Raw genomic sequence first — 17,990 nt, 5'->3', positions numbered from 1 at the left:
GAGAAGCCAACAGCCCTTGAAACCACAATGAGTGTCCCCTCTGGTCTGACCCTAGCAAATGACACATTTCAGTGGAAAAGTCAATTGCCACAATACCTCTTATTTCTTGGAAAGTTATTGAAGGATAGAGGAGTGTTTTGGAAAGTGTCATGTGGGACATAAAAGGACCCAGAAATTTGAAAATATATGTAGTAGAAATTGTGAGATTATTTTATTTTAGTACAACTGCCATAGAAACATTTGTTAGAACATTTTCTTTTACTAGAGCTGCTTCTGAGACACTTGTCTATCTAAAAGAAACACACCAGCCCACGAACAAGCATTCAAGGCCAGAATTCCACCTCATGGACCAGTCTTGATCCATTGGATAGACCAAGTTCACAGGCTGAAAGTCAATGACTCTGTTCTGTTGCAACGCAAAGTTACTCTGGTTCTGCAACTAACTCACTAAATGGGCTGCAAGTTACCAGGCCACTGTTAATGTCACCGTTAGTGACATTGCAAAACAGAAAAGTTGGAACATGAGACAATTGCGTAATTGTTTCTCATAAAAGACATTTTTTAGCCCAGGCCTCCAGGATTGCAAATCAATAAACTCTTAAGGAAAAGGATGCTATTAGCCTATGATGGTTAGTGTGCGCATCAGGAAACATATTCATTAGATCAGTGGTTCTCAAATGGTGGTCCCTAGAACTGCAGCATCGACACCACCCGAAAACTTACTAGACATGCACATTACTGGCTCTGACCCCGTTCTACTCAAGCAGAATTATCTAGAAGGGGAACCCAGAAATCAGTGTTTCCACAAGCCCCCAAGTGATTCTCATTCGCCTCAGATCATTCACTTCTCCACACCTGTTGTAAAATAGTCTCCTACTTCAATTAAGCTCCAATTAAAGACAGAGCATTGAGCTAGGGGTTGAGGAAGGAGGAAGAGTCAGAGAGGGAAGACGATGCAATTTGACTAGATAAATGTATTGCCCACTAGGGAGGTCAGAACACAAAACAAGCCACTCAACACACAGTGTTATTTCTTCTACTGGTTAGAGGACTCCACAGGAGACATTTGTGTGTGATTGGGGTGAGGGATGATGGTAAGGGATGCTATCATTAAGACAATGACAGTAATCATGGGCCTTGGGATTGGTACCAGGTTGGGACAAGCAGGAACAGGCAACAGTTGAACTTGAGGTTTATTCAGAACACCGAGTAACCAGGTCTGGCTGATATGTGACTTGAAGTTGATCTGGGTCAGTCAAGGTCATTTCCAAATACACAGATGTGAAAGCTACAGGCTACAGCTTCTTTTACTGGTGTAAAGACTACCCAGCCTGCACTGAGGCTTAGTTTAAAAACTGATGTTTGATAAAATACATGACTTAAAGATTTCTCTACCCAGTTTACTTTTCTGTACTTTTTGCTCTGCATTTTCCAGAACGGAGACTCTTAGCTGCTTCAAGGATTCACAGGTGAAGGTCTGCCCAGGAGGAAGAACACAAAAGAAAAATTTAAAGTAGGCACAACAATCTAGATTTCACAGTAGCCCTGGGCCATTTTGCAAAGGGGCAAAATGTTACCACACCTAAAAGCCCCTGAGACAAATCTTGGTTTTAATTTTATCAAATAATTCAAGTTGATTGTGGTGTGCCTGAGTTTCACCTCCTCCCCACCGAAAAAGGAACTGAAACTAATATTCAATATCTCCAACTGGAGAAAAATCACTTTCGTGATCAAGAGCTATAGCTTTTGCTTCTAGAAAACTGACAAAACTATATATAGTGCTTTATTTCCTGTTGGGGGAACACGAATGATGGTTTACTGACAATGTTTTTGATGTTGCACCAAGACTCTGATCGAAATGAAGAATTAGCACTATCTGCTTGCTTATCCCAGCTCTGCCATTCAAACATCTGAGTGAATGTGGGCAAGGCACTAAATGCACTAAACCTGAGTTTCTTATCTGTCAAGAAACAGAGGCATCAACCTACCCCACTATCGCCGAAATTTAAATAAGAAAATTGACAGCCAGTCAATGGTTTATGTGTATAATCCCAGCCACTCAGGAGGCAGAGAATGGGAGAGTCAAGGTTCAAAGCCAACCTTTGGCAAAATGTTCAGGAGACCCCATCTCAACCAATAAAAGCTGGGCATGATGGTGCATGCCTGTCATCCCAGCCACATGGGAAGCCTAAGTAGGAGGATCATGCAGGGGAGCCTGCGAAAAAATGCAAGATCTTATTCACGCCTATAATCCTAACTACTCAGGAGGCAGAGATCAGGAGGATCGTGGTTCAAAGCCAGTCCCAGGCAAATAGTGTACGAGACCCTATCTCAAAAAAACCTAACACAAAAAATGGATGGTGGGTGGCTCAAGTGGTAAGAGCACTTGTCTAGTGAGCATGAGGTCCTTGCTTATCCCAGCAAGGACCCCAGTGCTGCCAAAAAAAAAAAAATCTGAAGAAAAAGGGCTAGGAGCATGGCTCAAATAGTAGAGCACCTGCCTAGCATGCGCAAAGCCCCGAATTCAAACCCCAGTACCACCAAAAAAACAAACAACGAAAAAGAAAATTGATATGAAGCTCCATGAAAATTATAACATGCAATGCTGCATAGACATGTAGAATTACCCATATTGAGACCTTGAGCAGTAATTAACACTTGTTGTTATACTGGTCTTTGAAACTATAAACCTAACACATTCTTTATGCCCTTCAGACTCTCCTTGTCAATATTTGCAGATACAGCAGTTCTGAGGCACAAGCTTGGCACCAGGCAATCCATTCTCCCAAGAAGCATTTCAAGGTAAATTTTTTACGTGTAATTTTTTTCATTAAATTTTATTCCTCTGCCCACAATAGAGCAGCCAGTTATCTCCCAGCAGCTCCTGGTGAGCACAACTCCGTCTTCAGCACACCGACAAACACGGCAGCAATAATTTATCATCTCTGCAGTGGTGTACCCCCAGACGGACTGTTTCCTATTCATTTCCATATGTAACTGGCACAGAGATTAATCAGGCCTCCAACTCAGAAACCTGGATGGCATGTTAGGCCCTCAACAGCCTAACTCTGGGCCAGAGGGAGCACACACTTACCTAGAAACCAAGAATTCCTCTGAAAAAGCCCGTCAGCGTCAGAAACGTGACTTCACGTGCATATGTACTCACTCACACTCTCAGACACTCACATATTCTCTCTTTGCCTCTCTCTGGTTCTCTCTCTCTTTCACACACACACTCTCTCTCATACACTTGCATCACACACACACAGACACACACACATCCTTTCCTGAGCCACCTCGCTCAGGAATTCTTCAGATCCTCATGAACTTCTCATGGGAGCGGTGTCACACATAACCGTGGGCAGAAGTGAGCCCAGAAACAAACAGAACGCCACCTCAGGCACAGTGGCAGCCTTGTGCCCCACCCCACTTGCAAGGTCGGGGTCTCGGATTTCTGAAACTGAAGAGACCTCTTTACCACGGCACTATGCCCAGCTGGCCTGCCTGAGCAGTGGCCAGGCCCTGGAAAGTATGTGCTTTCTTTTTTCCACTCTTTTTAAGGTCTGATCTTGACGGAACTCAGCAGCTGCCATGTCGTCAGCCAGGCGATGGCTCGATGAGGATTGTCAGCTTTGCTTTGGGCTCCCCTGAGCTCACTTCTCAGGCTGCTTTTGGCTTTAATTTTAACCCAATGATATCAGCCCTAGGCATTGCTGGATGATGGTGTTTGCAGAGGAAGGCAAGCCAACCAAAAGGTGTCCTATAAACCAGGAGCTGATGGGTGATACTTAAGTGGAACTCACAGCCACTGCTCCAAAGGACCGTGGAGAGACCCCGTCAGCTGGGTCTACACGTGTGGGACTCCAACCAACCATGCAGCTTTGGAAACTTACCAGTTCAGGTTAAAATTTCTCTCCTGAGCCAGCTGAGGTGGTGCACACCTATAATCCTGGTAAATGAGAGGCCCAGACAGAAGGACCAATAGTTCAAGGGTAGCAAGACCCTGTCTCAACAAAAACAACAACAAACTACATAGCTGGGTGTTGTGGCTCACGCCTATAACCCCAGCCATTTGGAAGGCAGAGGTCAGTGGGCCAAGGGTCGAGGCCAGCCAGGGAAAAACAATTGGCCAGAACCTATCTCAAAACCCAAGCTGGACACTGTGGACACTAGGTAGGAGGTGGAGGTAAGTGGCTCAAGGTTGAAGCAAGGCCTAGGCAAAATCATGAGCCCTTATCTAAAAATAACTGAACAAAAAGGGTCGGAGTTGTGGCTCTAGTGGTAGAACAGCTGCCTAGCAAACACAAGGCCCTAAGTTCAAACCCCAGTACCACTCCCTCCCCCCACCAAAAAAAATTCTCTCCTCTATAATATGAAGAGTTTAACTCCCTTGACAAAACAGTTTGAAGTACTATTCTAGGTATGGCAAAACCTACAAAGCACTAACCGTGGCCCTTTAATTCACTTTGAACTTAGTTAAGGAGATAAATAACTCATCTTACTATAATGACCTATGTGCTCTAGTGGCAGAACACGAAGGATGGAGATACCACCCCAAGAAGGATGAGAGGGGAGATCTATAAGGTTTTGTGGACAACTTGGAATTTAAGCCAGGCTTTGCAAAACAAGATGGTAGCAAAGACAAGTGGGCAGAGCAACAGCCAGAGAAAAGGTCCAGAAGACTCCAAGTGTGGCCAGGACACAGTATTTAGCACCCTACAACAGGGCAGGATGCCCAAGGCATTGCAGACGCAGTGAAAGGGAACCTGGGAAGGGACTGATGGTGGAAAATCCTGGACACCAGCCAATGGACTGGCTGCGCCCTGGGATCACTGAGAGCTCTAGGAGTCCCTGGACAGTGAGACTTCAAACTAGCTCTGCCTCAGGAAGTTTACCCTGGCAATTCTATCGCCAGTTATGACTGGTAATAACATCAACCCGTACCCTCATTTTTCTCTTATTTATTCCATGCTGCCACAAATTGGGAATTCCTCATGTTTGGTTTTTTTCCAAATCAATTTCCTTGCCCTTGGAATGGTAGCAACTGAGTTTCCTATGAGCACAGCCAGTATTTTACAGTCCAGCGAGTGGTTCTAGCCAGGGCTTTACAGTTAGCTTTATGTGTTTTTCTATCTTAGTTAAAATAATATGGAAGGATGTTTTGTTTTAATACTGGAAAATATTTCTGGACAACACAAAAAAGACACAAGCACGCTGAGTTTTGGAAGGGGGCTGCTCTAGCACTCCCACACTGATAAAATTTGACGTGGTTACTCCAAGTTGTCTGGTGAAGCTTTTCTGATTTCTGCCTTCAGAGTCCCAGGTTAATGAGCTCAAGATCACCAGGGCCCTTCACGCCCAGTAGTAGCCCAGCACGTGATGTCTGATACCAAGACATCTGGTCTCTTTGCCTGGGGTTGGGGGGGAAGGAGGAGCGAGCACAGGTGACATCATGCATCTGTCACAGGAGACTCTGCCCACCACAATACACAGGGTCAATGGGGAGGGGGGGGTCCATAAACTTCCCTCCCAACAACCCCCAAAGTGTCTCAAGACTCACCAAAGTGAGGGGGGAGGGGGCAGAGGAGCTCCTCCTGCAAGAATGGAGCTGCCATGATAAAGCTCCCCACAAAAGACCCAAACTTCACTGCCCATCTCAGCATGGCTCGGACTGACTATACATGGGCTGCTTGCATCCCATGCACAAAAAGCTGCATGGTATCTATCCACTGGGGCACTGAACACTCCAGGTTCAAGTTCCTGCTTTATAATTCAAAACCTGTCCCAGCCCCCTCCCCCCTCCACACGCCCAGGTGTTCAGAAGCTCGAAGTCCCCCAGAGGTATTCTCTTAACATCCAATCAAATAATTACTACGAGGAATATTATGCAATAGATGCTGCTGCTCACTCCCTGTGCACATAGAACACAGTCTCCTGCACATGAAGAGTTGTGGGCATCACTTTTTGTATAAGTCCCCCTGTGGTCACAGGGCTAATCTTCCCCAAATGAATGGATGAGCTTAAATTACCATGCCATTTTACTTTCTTGAACTTACTAATACATGAGTACTAAAACTACAGCATAAGGTAAATGTAGGCTTAAACTGAATAAGAGGCGTAAATAAAAATATTTTGACATAAAACTCAGTATAAATTAACCACCACATACCTGCAAGCTCCTACGATCAAAACGTGCACACTGAAATCCATCAGCCTAATACCTGGGCTGTTCTTCACAGGTAGGGGCTGGCACATAACTTAAGTGCCCCTTTGAACATGCCTCCCAAGTTACTGTACGATTCAGTTGCAAAGTCACACGCTTACAAAGTCTGTCATCTTTGCTTGGCTGCTCTCTAACCACCACTGAAGTCAGCTCAGGCGACAATGTGGCAGCATGACATAAACACAGATACCAGCAAAGGGGACTAAAAAGTAGCAGCAAATGTCAAAGACAAAGCAGGGTCATCTGGAGAGAACAGAGATATTTACACAAGCATTCTGCAAAGACAATGGAACCCCAATTTCCCTTTAATCTTTGCTCCTCACCTGATCATTTTTATAGAAAAGCAGTTTCTACATTGAGACATACAAAGACCTGATTTGCCATAAACTCGGCAGCTGTTAAGAGTCTATTGCACCTTAAATTTGCTTAAAGACTCAGCTGTTTTCAACCCACACTTTCATTTCTTCCCCATCACTACCCCCCTCCAAAAAATTAGCCTCACTGACAATATCTTTCTTCACTATGGCATCTCCAGGGCCCTTTTCTTACCTTTGGAACTCCCTCACATTTGTTTCCCTTGATGATTTTCACCCAAGCAAGTACAATTGTTGGACTGGAATCTTGCAACTTTCAACTTTGCCATGGTGCAGAAGGGAGACTGCTTCAGTCCCCGATCCATTGCTCAGTGGAGCCCGTACACATCTTAATCCAGAGCTACATTTTAATTCTTTTACACTTACTTATTATAGTGCGTGCCGCCTGTCCACTGATGCCATATCAGAAACCTGCAAGCACTATTTCTGCAACTGTGTCACTGTAGATAGTCTGAAACACGTACGTAGCTGTTGCCATGGAAACAAACACAGCTAGGGTAGAGTGCCACGCTGTGTTAATTCCTTCACCCATGAACCCCAGGGGAACGCTAACATTCATCTTCTTTCTGCTTTAGTCTCACACTGCTTTAATAGTTTTTTAGCATTATCAAATGATGTACTAAATACATATGGTACACCTGAAAAATACGGATGGCGGCAATGAGCCATGGTACCAACCTCGCCTGCCAGGTGGCTGCGTAGGGTGGTGCAGCTCTGCAATGGATCTTTTCTCGAACTTCTCCCAGGAGAAAGGGAGAACTCTGTCTTTCTTTTAAAGCAGTGTGGGTAGGATGGGAAAGTGAGAGTTTTGTTTCACCTAAGACAGAAAGTGGTCATGGACTTGCACCGGAAAAAGATGCTACCAGAATGTGCCTTATCGGCTCTGTGAAAAATGGAGGGAGACCTTGCAAACTTTCTGAAGTAGATCCAAGCTAACAGTTTGCTTTCTCCCAACGTGAGCTACTGTGGTCCAATAGTTTTAGTTAGGCAAAAGCGTAAAACCTCATCAAGGGCTTCATTGGTCCCCCTGGGTCTCTGTCCCTAAACCATGCATGAAGGTACTAGAAAGAAGGAATAGGTAATATGAAGGAAAGTTGTCTTCATTCAGAAAGAAAGGCAATGTCCCTGCAGTTGAAGCATCCTCTTACTGGCTTCAAGTTCAAATCTATGTCCTCATCAATGCTCAGACCCATGAAGAAAAGTCAAACTCTTTCATTACACCTGAGCACTAAAATGTGTACTAGCTCATCTTCCCACCATTCAACTGGTAGGCCACTTTAAATATTGGGGTTATACTCATCACTGTAGACAAAAATAAGCTGTTCAAAATCTTAATTACCTCCCATCCCTTGGGCTAGTTAATAATATTCGATCTAGATGAGAACGGCCACGTTTTAGATTTGCATGCTGATATGCCTCACTTGAATACAATTTTCTCACTAAACAATCAATCGCAGGCTTTAAGAGAGCAGATTCCGTGACCCCGAACTGGCACGCTTTAAAGAAAACACTTTAGCGTTGAGGATTAGGGTAAAATGATCCCATAAAAGATGAGCAAAATTTTCCTATTATGTTCCTAAGTTGAATCATTCTTGGCTATTTACTATGATAATAATAATCAATTCATCTCTAAGATAAAGCAAAACAAAATAGATGCACCTGTCTAGTTAAGGAAATACCTCACTTTTTTAGCAGCAATTTCAAGATGACGTTATTAGGGCCCAACACAAAGCCTTGTCTCCGGGTGGGTTTTAGCGGGGAGAGCTTACCCTTAAACTAACTGACCAGAGCTTGCAAACTTGAGCAGAACCACTGCACTGAAAATAAGAGGCACTTACACTTGCTATGCTTTACGGTCCTCTAGTATTACCTAGCATCTCCACCTTGTGCAACTATGTTGTATCACTATCGCCAGAGTTCTGTGAATTAGCGTGCCAGGTCTCACCAATCTCATTTCACAGAAATCAGTCGATGTGTCTTCTGTCACCTGATCTAATGCTCTTTCCATGGACCAAACTGCCGAGTGTGCTCACCATGCGCTTGGCTATAAGGACCCTAAAACGACCACAGTAGCGGTACTCAGAAGAGGTCAGACACTAGGTATCAGCTTAACGGTTTGGGGGATTAATTATGGCTGGTGTTAAGGTTAAGCTCTTCCTTGTCTGAACTCACTCATTCTCTTCTCTGAAGGGTGGGAAAAGAGAAGTGGGCCTTTAGGATGAGTTCAGCACTGGTCCCCAAAGCAGACGTCTCCACCTGCTCCTGATGCCCTGAAGCCTCTTTCTTCCCAAGAGTCCCAAACCTAGGGCAAGTGCCAATCCTCAGAGATGGTTTTAGGGTGGAAAGATGGGAAGGGGGCTCCTCGGGCGCTGGAGGTGAAAGGGAAATATCAAGCAGCAAGAAGCAGAGAGAGTAATAGAGGAAGTAGATGTGACCGAAGTGGGTTATATGCAGGTGTGGAAATGTCACAATCACCTCCCCATGTTGTACAATTAACATGCATTAATAAAAAGTGTTTTGTGACAAAATGTCTGGACAACCTTCTAGGCATTTATTGGGCACCTAGTATTAGTCACCAATCATTTCTCTGTGTATGACAAGCAGATAAACTTTAAGTAAAAATAAAAAAAATAAAAACAGTAGCAATAAACAAGCCAAGCTCCCAAAACAGTTCGATAATCCAGGTTCTACAAATACCATCAAATTTAACACCACAACCATTTTTAGGTAGACAATCCAGTGGTATTAGATAATAATATGTAACCATCACCATCTCCATAACTCTTACTACCTTGCAAAGCTGAAATTCTGTACCCATCAAACAACTTTCAACTTCCTCCTTCCCTAACCCCTGGCAACTCATTGTTCTACCTTCTGTCTCTGTGATTTTGACCACTCTAACCACCTTACGTAAGTGGAATCGGATGGCATGCTTTTCATGACTAGCTTGTTTCATTAGCATAAAGTAGTCATGGTTCGTCCATGTTGTTACATATCTCAGAATCTCCTTTTTTAAGGCTAATATTCCCTTGTAGGCACATTCCATCTTTTGCATATCCATTCATCTGTTGATGGACATTTTAGTTATTGTGAGTAAAGCGGCTCTGAACACAAGTGTATAAGTAGCTCTTTGAGAGTCTCCTTTCAGTTCTTTTGAGCATCTACCAGAAAGGCATGAGGTAATTCTATTTTTAAGTTTTTGAGAAGTCACTATATTGTTTTCACAGCAGCTGAACCATTTTACATTCCCACCGACAATGCACAAGGGCTCCAGCTTCCCTATATCCTCACCAACACTTGCTAGTGTTAGTGTTTGTTTTTGATAGTACCCATTCTACTGAATATGAGGTAGTATCTCTTTATAGTCTTGACTGGCATTTTCTTATTTATTAGTGATGTCAAGTGCCTGCTCGTGTATTTATTGGCCATCTGTATATGTTTGGAGAAATGTCTCCTCCAGTCCTGTGCCTATTTTTTGATCGGGTTGTTTGGGGTTTTGTTGTTTGTTTCTTGTAGTAGGAGTTCTCTGCAGATTCTGTTTGTTAATCCCTTTATAAACATTTCCTCCCATTCTATGGGTTATCTTTTTAGCTGGTCGCTCCCTAACCACACTGACAGCCACCATACGATAGGAAGTGAATTTCATGGTGACTTGGGTTGTACACTACCTCCTACCCACATTAACTGGATTGGGTCATTCTATCTTTGGGTGGCAGGACTCTTCCTAAAAGAAAGTTCTGCCAGACCACAGAGTTGTTTCTAGATTGGTCTGTTCATGAAGCAGCCGGCAACTCCAGAAAGCGTTACACAGAACGCGGGGGACCAGGTGGCTTCACAGAGATGCTCCAACCCAGGAGCTGACCATTTGATTTCATTCCATGAAAACTTTCTAACATAGATCATATAAGGGAACAACGAACTGGGCAAAGCTCAAGGCTCACGATTCAGCCCATCACACACGGTTTTCCAGACTTGAGTGGTACTACAAGCCTTTCCTTGCTGATAGAAAGGCACTCGAGAAGCCCTGGAAGTGAAGGGCGGGAGGGGGAAGGGGTTAGGCTGTAGGAAAAAGCCGCACACCAACGTGAATCTTAATCCTGTATTTGCGTTTCTCCTCCGGCCCCTCCCTGGCTGTGGAGGTATCAGCTGGCCTTCTCGCTGTGCAAAGTGGTCTGGCTCTTGCACTTCCCTCCTGTTTTGATTCTCATCTAATATGCCAGGGGCCAGAAACCAAATAATAGAGTTGATTAGCATTTTGTCTGAAAAAACACGAACACAGGATTGAGAAAGTGTCCCTGGGCACAAAAGTGCCAACTCTTGGAGCCCACTGACTCTCAGCCAATCAGCCCCAGCCAGCCACCTAAGGAGTAATTTGCCTACAATTTCAAACCTTTTGAGCCTCTTTATATTGCAATGTCCTTGGATTTCTTTTCCCCATCTCTTTGTCATTATAAGGTCATTAAATCAAGCGTTCTATGGGGCACAGCGGTATGGTTTTAAATTTTAGTTTATACTTAATTTTAATAAATTAACCTAAATTAATTTGTTTTTTGAGATACTGGCAATGAAAGCAAAAGCACTCAAGTTGAAAGTGAACTCCTGGCAAACTGGTTAGTAGGCAAACCAATATGAGAACCGGTGTTAAGGGGACATTTACCTCTAATTCTCCTGTTCTTGGGTACAGAACTGCCACAGGAAATGTGAAATTTAGGTGACTAAAATGCACAAGCTTTTCACATGTCACCTATGTCTCTCTTCTTTTTTCTTGTCCTGTGGCTGCCCAGGACTCACAATTGAAGTCTCGGCTCCCACTCAGGGAAGTCATTTGGTACTGTTTGGCTTCATTTTTTCTGCCATGAAGGTAACTTTTGGGCACTACTGGATGAAATAAGCTTGGCTTGCTGAGTCTCACCAGAGCAGGGCTCACCTCCCAACGCGGTCTAGCAGCCTCCACCGTATAGGTTTTATTTTTCTCTCTCCCTTTCTCCTTCCTTCTTCCCTCCCTGCCTCTGCATCTTCCTCCCTCCCTTCTTCCCATTCCAGGACTAGGGATTGAACCCAGGGTTTCATGCATGGTAGGCAAGCGCTCTACCACCCTCCTCCTCCTTTCATTAAATTTTAAGACAGGTCTTACAGGCCTCTGAATTCAAACCCCATACCACAAAACAAAACAAACAACCTCTGTGTAACTTAGGGCTGAAGGCATGATTCAAGTAGTAGAGCGCCTGTCTAGCAAGTGTGAGGCCCTGAGTTCAAATCCCAGTAACACACACACACAAGACACTGTCTTGCTAAGTTGCTCAGACTGACCTTGAACTTGCAATCCTTGTGCCTTAGCCTCTGAAGAAGGTGGAATTACAAGTATGCACCACCAAGCCCAGCTCATTATAATTATATGTTTTTGAAGTAGTGGGCACAGGTGGCAGAAGAGTGAGAATCACTCACCTGAAAACCCAACTCTTCATGCACAGGAGAAAGGAGGAGAGTGCCAAGGACAAGAGGCACCAGCACGATTGGGAGTGACAACACCAGCCTCGGAGGCCAGGAGCCTTGCAGTAAAGTGTCCTCTGAGAAGGACATCAAAGACCAGATCTGCCATAGCTGCTAGAATCCAAGTAGACCTGTGAAGACAGGACCATGCCACGGGATGGGCTTCTAGCAGACAACGCCAAGGCTGTAGAATGGGACAGGAAAAAATTGGTGATTGTGTGTTACCTGCCCGTGACTCCAACTGAGGGCCCCTGAGCCACCTGACCGCTCCACAGGAAGCGAGCGTTCCAGCCAGCATGGTGCTCTGTCTAGAGCTGCAAGAACAAGAACGCTGGGCAGCCAGAGAGGGTGGACTTCTTTCCACCGAGTCAGCCATTCTGCCGTCTGTCAGGCAGGTGCAGGAATGGAAGGACCAGCTCCTGGAGAAGAGAAACTGACCACAAAGGCCTCGCTAGCCTGACATTCACATCAAGCTGTCGGGATCTGAGAAGAAAATTCTCCTGGGGACAGAAACTTCTCCTTTTCATCCTGACATCATTGTTGTGAAGTTTGCTTTAAATGTCTTGTGGGGGGCGGGCAGAGCCACTGACAGTGCATCTGAACTTCCTGTCTCTGCACGGAGAATGAATGCTTGGCTCGAGTTCAGGTGGGATTATAAACCCCGAGTGTTGATGTTAGTACCATGAGGAAGCTGTAAAACATATTTGTTCCTTTTTTTTTTTTTTAAACCTGAGGATGTAATAAATTGTATGAATGTATTTTACTCTAAATCCCCCTACTATTTTGTTTTGTTTTGCTTATTATTCTTTAAAGTATCCCCGGCTGGAGTGGTCAAGTGCCCAGGAGTTCTGCCCAATGGACTAAGGTCTGGGGCCAGAGCCACTGGCGGGTAACAGGGACCATCTCCAATTTTTTCCTGTTCGACTTTACAGCTCCAGTCCTGTCTGATAGGAGCTCACCCACTAGTGTGGTCCAATTTCACAGGTCAACTTGGCTTCTGGCCTTTTTGCAAAATAGTTTGCAAAGCAAGATGATTCTGCACTTTCAAACACCATGCTGTTTTGTTTTGTTTTTTAAAGCTTGTTTTTGCTCTCATAGTTAGACTAGAAAGGTAAGACTCGTTAGTTTCAGTTTGGGATACTTTGCCAAGACTATATTTCTTGAACTGTTACTAACAATTGAGAACGTTGAAAGGCAACATTAAAAAAAGTTTAAACTAACACACAATCCTAGGTATTTATGGGGACCATGTGATGTTTTAGTACATGGAGATGCTATGTAATATTCAAATCAGGGTATCTAGTTCTCAGACATGTATGATTTCTTGTGGTAAATCACTCAAAAATTTTGTTTTCTACCTTTTTGAAGTACACATACATTATCTATAGTCACCTTACTGTGACACTGAAACTAATTCCTCCAATTTAACTATATTTGGGTGTCCATTATCTCATCTCTCTAGGATGCCTCCCAGCCTCTCATGACCACATTTTACATCTATGTGATCAACTCTTAGCTTTCACAAAATGAGCGAGAACATGCAATAGTTGTCTCTCTCTGCATGACTTATTTCACACTTACTCTAGAAAAGTCAAAAGACATTAATACAAGTCACCAGCACTAGTGAAAATCACTCAACTTAGACCATTTGGGGATCGGGAGCGGGGGAGAGGACTGTTTTAATAGGGATCACATAACACTGGCTTAAATAAAAATGTCCTTTTGTTTACTTCTGACATACCCATGCAAGATGATGGGTAGTTGGAGGGTTGAGGCACCGACACACTGGAAACAGGGATGGAGGATTTTGTATCTCATTGCTTCCTTATCCTCCAGCCTGTTTCCCCCATTTGAACGATCACAAATAGATCACTACTTCCTGGTCCCTGGCCTCATCAGAAGAAAAGCAGGAAGAGAATGCAAAGAACTTGTTCTCATAATTTCAGGGCAAAGTCAAGCTGGATCTATTGTTTCCATGTCCAGTTATTGGCCAGAAGTTCAATCACTTAGCCATCGCTGGCAGAAGTTATCTACCCAAAGTGCAAGGGTTCTGCTAAGCTAGAAGCAGAGGAAACCTAATGGTGGACAACTTTTTCATTTTATGTTATTTTTCCCCATTTTTATTAGTGCCTATCAATTGTACAATGTGGGGGAGGTTCATTATGATATTTTCATATATGCACACAACATACTTTGATCATAAAAATAATAAATATATATTTAAAGACACAAAGATTTAAGGAAGCATCTACAAGCATACTGGGAATGATATGCACTAAGTTCAACATTGTGGTCCCCTTAGGGCACAAGGAGCATCGAGTCCTGGGATGGGGAAAAGGGTCTACAGGGACTTTGAATTGTATGTTTGATATGTTATTTTTAAAATCTATTTGAAGCAAACATGGTAAAATGTTGCACTCTACTAAAGTGGGGTAGTAGGGACTGAGTGTTTTTGCTTTGTCTGTGTTGGAAATACATCATTTGAAAATTAACAAAATTTGGCATTATCTCAACTATGCTACTGTGACTCAACTCATCCTTAAAATGCATTTCATCAATTTAAAAATGCACATTTTGCTATTCTGATGTGAGTGCATCTAATTACAGTCAGCAGCACATTTTCTTTTAGTGATACATAAAATACCACCATACTTTACAGATGATGGTGACTTAGATTTGAAGATGTGCAATGTATAGATCATATTTCATGTGAGTGTGATGTGTTTTAATGGGGGGGGGGGTGAAAGGACGGAGGTATATCACAAGAAGACATCCCAAGGTCCAGGAAGCTCTTCAGGTTTCAAGCGGCTTGCTGAAAACATCCCTCTGCACAATGTGGGCCAAGGTCACTTCCACCCTATATCAGTGCCTCTAACAGAGATCATGCAAAACAAGAACATGAGGACTGTCTCTGTGACTGAGGAAAACTGAGCAAATAGAAGCCTCTCTCTTCTTTTTCTTATATATCTGAAGTTCTTGGGACTTTCTCAGCTATAAGAAACAAAAGAGCTGGCTCTGGTGGCGTACAGCTGCAATCCTAGCCATTTGGGAGGTTGAGATCAGGGTTTGGGATTCAAGGATGAAGGTTCGAGGTCAGCCCAGGTAAATAGTTTCTGAGACCTCATTTCCCAAATAACCAGAGCTCCTAGACTCAAATGGTAGAGCTCCTGCTTTGCTAGCATGAATTCCCGAGTTCAAACCCTAGTACCACCAAAAACAAGAAAGAAAGAAACTAAACTCAACCACAAGCAGGAAGAAAACTGGGTCAAATCCTTTCTGGACCCAAATGTGACGAGGCTGGGAAGACACAGCAGATACCTATACCACCATCTGGGAACACAAAGGCTGCTCCCTCCCCCCACCTAAGTCACAGTCCTGGCTGGCTGAGGAGGCCATGAGGATTGTCATGATCCATTTCCCTCTGGTGTCTGACGTGTGCTATGTGGATATGTCTTATTGAAAACAAGCCAAGAATACACTGGTCACATTGTTCCCGCAATATAATCAAGAAGCAAATGAACCAAAATGAGAAGAGATCCATACAGCTGGTTTTGATCTGAACACAGAACACCATTTATTTAAAAAAAAAAAATCGTGAAAGTTTTCTTCATTTCTCACATTCAGTTAGTATACAGTTGGTATTTTCAAAATTCAAACCTGATGTGGGTTTGGAATTCAATGAAGCACACTGGAAGACATCTGAGTAAAAAAAAATTCAAGTTCTGCCATATGCTACTGGTACATGAATTTGAATATCTGAAAGGTAATCGAGAAACGAGAATTCTTCCGATTCTCCTTTCCAACAACAGTAATTCATAGCAACTGCATGTTTTATAGATAGGGCCTCTTCCCATGTGGGGAGCAACAGGAGGCTGGCCTTGCACTGCAGCCTGGCTACTTTATGAGTGTGATTCTCGCGAGACCACTGGACACTCGGCAGCTCTCTCAGGTCTCTGGTGAAGGAAGAATAAGGATTCTGACCTTGCCAGGCATATGAACACACAAGAGAGTTTCTAAAATATGAAAGTTCGGTAAGCAACTGGATGAAAAGCCAGAGGGCCACTCACAATGGCTGCTCCCAAAAGACAGGTCACACTGTGAAATAACTCTCTCTTATCAAACCCATCAGATTTGCTCCTTACTTCTTCCTATTTAACCTACATGGTCACAAAGGAAATCACCAGGGTCAATCCCCCAGCAGGGACTCTCCCCCTTGCTCTGACACTTGTTTGTACCCTGGATAGGACAGGAAAAGTCCTCTTGACCCAGCTGGGGGAGTTCCCTGACAGCATTCAGCTAGCCCTGCTCATCCTGTCCCTGGGCCAGGCCTCTAACTGGGTCATTCCATCACAGAATGTACAAGTGAGTGGTCATGTGTATTGCTAATCCACTCACGTGCTTTCAGGGGACACCGACACACATAAGAACAAAATCCGTGGCATTATGTTAGCTCAATGGCCAAGCCACATGTCAGGAACCCAACCCACACGCTTGCAGACTGGCAACATCACCACAGAGGAGTCTGAATGCGGAACGTTTTGTTTCCCATGCGTTTGGAAATGGAAGAGCATATGGGTTTATGATGGGAGGTGGACAATCTTTTATCCCCTCATTGATAGATGAAAGATGAAAATGACAACGCTTCTTCTGCATCCAGCCCAGGCAGTAATTCACAAAGGACGAAGGCTTCAATCAGCTCCAGTTTCCATAGATTTGTGCTCTTCCCAGAGGCAGCAGAGCAAGCCAGAGTAGAGCCAAAAGCCGCAGCTCTGTGTGAGGAGAGGGTGGGTGTGTCCACCATCCCCCTGCCCAGAGGCTAGTGTTGCCACCCCACTCCCTCACCACCACATCTGAACCTAACCAAAGACCCAGGGCTGGGAGAAATCCTGGAGGCACAGCTTCACATTGGGTAGGAGAGACCCTCTTCTTGGTATGACCTTTTTGTAAAATGACATTTTACAATATTGCCACTCTCACAACAACAAACTTCCTCTAACAGTAACCATCGCCATAGGATCAATTCTTGTCACTTCCCCAGCCCCAATTAGTCCACCCAGGAACCTGGCCCCCAGAGCTCTTAAATCCAATCCTCTCCCAACCCTCCAGGAGTTCCTGAAGCAGACAGGGTCTATCTTAAAGCATTTCCTTCCTTTGCCAGGACAGCAATGCATCAAGATCTAGGGTGACTGCCATCCCAGGCAGTGAAATACAACATGAGGTGGGACAAAGTTTTGGGAAAGACATGTGGTGAATGGATTAGCTCCCCACATGGTTTCTGCCGGGTGGGTTGTAATGGTGAATCTTATCTCTACCTCATGCCTAAGGTGGCATGACGAAGGGAGCTGCTGTCAATGTGTTGCTGTTTGTTTTGGTCTGTAGGTTGCCTAAAATTACACAGCTAATGAAACACTGTCCTTGAAGGCACCTGCTCTACACAGTGTGTACAGCAGCTGGTCAAGCAGTAGGTCAGGTTAACCCAGAAAGCCAGTAGGAGAACAATGGCAAGGAGCTGAAGAATACCCAGCCAGCACCGGGCTGATCTGGAATTCTGGGGTGGTAAGGTAAGACACAAGCCACTCAGAGCGATCAGGTTGCCCCACCAGTGGAAAATGGCAATGGCAAACGAAGGCTGCTTTCTACTACAGACCTTGGCAAGCCAGGAAACACTTGAGACACTGGAGAATTTGACCACGTCCAAAAACCAAGGCTCAACAATAACTCCATAGTTGAGCAAGGGCTTGGCTCCAAAGGTCTTTCTGTTTGATTACAAATCATTCATCAACTCACCTTAGCTTTGTTGTAAGGAAAAATTCTGAAAGAGATCAACCTTAATTTTATTTAGGTCACAGTGCTGACATACACAAATAATGGGAAGTGCATGACTAATTCAGAAACAGCAAGGA

General features: G+C 44.1%; 1 protein-coding gene across 9 annotated transcripts in view; it reads right to left on the bottom strand.

Moving 5' to 3' along the window:
• The window catches only part of Foxn3 (forkhead box N3), a 373,081-nt gene that overhangs the window by 268,777 nt on the left and 86,314 nt on the right, over positions 1 to 17,990 (bottom strand). Inside the window, exons 1-2 of one of the 9 annotated variants that reach the window (XM_074067349.1) lie at positions 3,095 to 3,497; positions 1,396 to 1,477 (exon numbers count right to left, since the gene is read on the bottom strand). The exons of 5 other annotated variants lie outside the window; for them this stretch is intronic. The gene's annotated coding sequence lies outside the window, so the exon portion shown is untranslated. Of the gene's footprint in view, positions 1 to 1,395; positions 1,478 to 3,094; positions 3,498 to 6,772; positions 6,975 to 17,990 lie in introns of those variants that run through there. 3 more of the 9 variants (XM_020158931.2, XM_074067348.1, XM_020158928.2) reach the window with 3 other exon arrangements.

This window comes from Castor canadensis, chromosome 3 (assembly GCF_047511655.1).
Source record: "Castor canadensis chromosome 3, mCasCan1.hap1v2, whole genome shotgun sequence".
Lineage (NCBI taxonomy): Eukaryota > Metazoa > Chordata > Mammalia > Rodentia > Castoridae > Castor > Castor canadensis.
Note: the sequence above shows the minus strand (reverse complement) of the source record. Positions and strands in the feature narration are given on the sequence as shown.